At 38.1% G+C, this 3,149-nt stretch overlaps 1 pseudogene; it reads left to right on the top strand.

Moving 5' to 3' along the window:
- Positions 1 to 406: 406 nt before the first annotated feature.
- On the top strand, positions 407 to 1,017 carry LOC122801689 (annotated as a pseudogene).
- The last annotated feature ends 2,132 nt before the right edge of the window (positions 1,018 to 3,149 follow it).

Here is a 3,149-nt window from a genome sequence, read left to right on the forward strand (position 1 = left end):
TTATTTTATTTAAATCTATCTGTATCTCTCTCTCTCTTTCTATATATATATATATATATATATGTGTGCGTGTGTGTGTGTGTGTGTGTGTGTGTGTGTAAATATATATATATATATATATATATATATATATATATATATAAAAATTGGTTGGAGTGCGCTAGTGTGTGTGATAGTTTGCGGGAATGTGAGTGTGCGAGGGGGTGTGTGATTTTTATTTTTGGGCAACATTAGTAGTTATTTAGTTTGAACTTCATCCAGTCCAATTGTTGGTCTCGCACATAAAAGGACCTATTTTTAGGCACTGGATTCACTTTATTAAAAGAGAAGGAAAGGTACACCTCTTGATGCCTTGGAGAAAAAGAATACATTACGTGTAGCACTTTTGAGAACCCAATCGTTAATAATGGTAGCAACCAAAACTGTGAAAAATAAAAACTCTTACAGTATTGCAGAAGACTTACTTGGTTGGAATTATACCAAGGGGATCATTGACAATGACACCGACTATTGGGATCATATGGTGAAACAGCCCAATCTATGTGAGGAAGTTTTTGAAGATTTGGCTTTGTCAGTAGTTGGCCAAAATATTGGAAGGATGCCTGTCTAGAGCAAAGCGCACAAAACTACATTGTTCAGAGGTTTTGGTCCCGGAAAAATTTACCAGAAGAATTTCACGCGATGTGCTGTGCCTTGCCTCTACTGAGCCTTGTGGTATAAGGGGTTGTATCCTGTATGTAAACTTGGAAATCGAGAATATGTGCAAAAAGCTTGATAAAATTGTTTATGATTGTAGTGTATTTCCTACTTTTGAGTTAATGCTCGTTTTCAAGCAGGATGAGGATGCTTGGCTCTGTCTCAGGGATCTCTTCTTCATTCGAACATGTTTCGCACCTACTTTCAGCATGCACTCCAATTAAGTCCAGGTTTTCGACTTGTTAAAAAGAAGTTGTACTCTTCTCTGGCTTCAACTATTATTGAAGAGTGCTGAGGCATTTTTGTACCAAGGAAATGTTGAACGGCAGCTTTAATTTAGTTGTAAGTTGTACTTTATAGTGATGGAATGTTTCATGTTCAAGTGCTGTTTTACTTTCAAGTTAAATTCCGTTTTAATGTGGCGGCATTCCAACTTAAGCCTCCATCCTTGACAGCTGTCATTTGTAAGTCTTGTTAGCCATATTGAATTATTTTGTTAATGTGCAATGCTGGGTTTGGGGCACATCATGGAAGTGATTGCAGATATGTAAACTTACTGTTGTGGTATTGTCTGTGGTAGTTTTATCATGTAGTTGTGTTGCTGCTGCAGACTGTAGTTTATGCCAAAGTAGTAATACTATTAAAATCTCACCCAAGAGCAAAACTTTTTTTGTATAAAAACATGAACGTGTTTTTGTAACGCAGCACTTTAACTGATTGCTGGTGCCATCTGTGTTTGATGAAACCGTGCTGTTTATATGGCTGTGGTGTAATTTATCTGGAATAATGCCATTTCAGATCCTACCATGCTGCTATGATACAAGATGTACTTCTTTGTGTTTTAATTGGTGATGCACGTAGACTTCTAATTAAATGGAAAAAAGTTTAATAAGCTATATTGTGGGGATAAAGTTGTATTGCGTTTTTACTCAGTCCCTGTATGTGAAGTGGCAAACGTGTGGGTAGAGCCTTATGAGAAAGCCCTGGTTGTATAGGGTGGATGTTTGTGGTGGTGTTGCCCCTCCCCCAACATTGTAATCACAGAATGTCAAACAGTGATCACATGTAAGCTTGAGCAATACTGGACCATCTGTGCATATTGTATCTGTGTGCCCAGGGTCTGGGGGTGTCTATATTTACAGTTTTCATAAAATGTTTGTGTCCCACATCCCCAAAGACATGCTGCAAGTGGATTGGACACTCTAAAATTGGGCCTAGGTGTGAGTACATGCGTGTGCCTTCTGTGGAAGGTTGGGTGCTGGGCTGGCAACTCGACACAGCAAAAACTCCACTGCCAATCATGAGTGGACAAGGTGATCTGCTGTGGCGAACCCTAACCGGGAAAAGCTGAAAGAGAGAGAGAGAGAGAGATACGTGTGTGTATAGCTATATTCTATTGCCTTTGGAGCATGTTGCTTGACTGTTTTATTTTTCTCCATATATTTTTTTTTCTTCTGCAGGATCAGCCATGTTGTAGGTAGAGATAAAGCAGCAGTCACTGTGCCAGCCACTGGGTCCACAGCAGTTCAATGCCTGACTCTCTGTAGAGTGACAAAGGTCACTCTGTGAAAGGTGGCCTGGATGTCTCACCAGTGGCCTTGATTGCTGCATTTCTAGTGAGGAACACATGCTGTCAAGAGCTAGAGGATGCTGCTTTCTCTTCTACCAGCAAAGGTGCTGGGGCCTCAGTGTCTAACCCTTCTCCTAAGAAAAGCAACTCATACCAGTATTCTTTAGTGTCATTTGCAGTTTCTCCCTAATTCGTGTTTCCTAGTTCCTTTTATTTAGTAACCTAATGCATAGAACTCGCCTTATTCTGTTTAATATGCTTGTATTTTTGCACAAGAAAGTGGGGTTTTTTCAAGGTTGTGTTGTCTCTCAGTAGCCACTGACCTCTCCTTTTCTTTTCTTCTTTATGTTACTCTTCCTCTACCTCAGTGTGAGCAAATAACACCTTATCAATTCCTTTTGCATTCTAGGTTGCTCTGTAAAGCATTCACCTTAAGTTTTACTTCTTTCCTTACTTTTCAAAGCATTTATCTTCAGTTTTACTTTTTTCCTTACCTTTCAAAGCATTTATCTTCAGTTTTACTTTTTTCCTTACTTTTCAAAGCATTTATCTTCAGTTTTACTTTTTTCCTTACTTTTCAAAGCATTTATATTCAGTTTTACTTTTTTCCTTACCTTTCAACGCATTTATCTTCAGTTTTACCTTTTTCCTTACTTTTCAAAGCATTTATCTTCAGTTTTACTTTTTTCCTTACTTTTCATATCTGTTGCCTAAAATTTTCCCTTATTTGCAGTCCCTGTCTTTCACTCATAGAGGTGGATTTAGAACGCATACTGGGTATTTTTGCTATACCAGTAAAGTCTTTCTTATTTACAAATTTATCTTCCTTAGTACTAACATGTTGCTTAGAATTTCCCATTCGTGTGGCTTTATGATTTATCTT

Source organism: Protopterus annectens, chromosome 1.part0, assembly GCF_019279795.1.
Source record: "Protopterus annectens isolate FY-2018-M chromosome 1.part0, PAN1.0, whole genome shotgun sequence".
In the NCBI taxonomy this organism is placed as follows: domain Eukaryota; kingdom Metazoa; phylum Chordata; order Ceratodontiformes; family Protopteridae; genus Protopterus; species Protopterus annectens.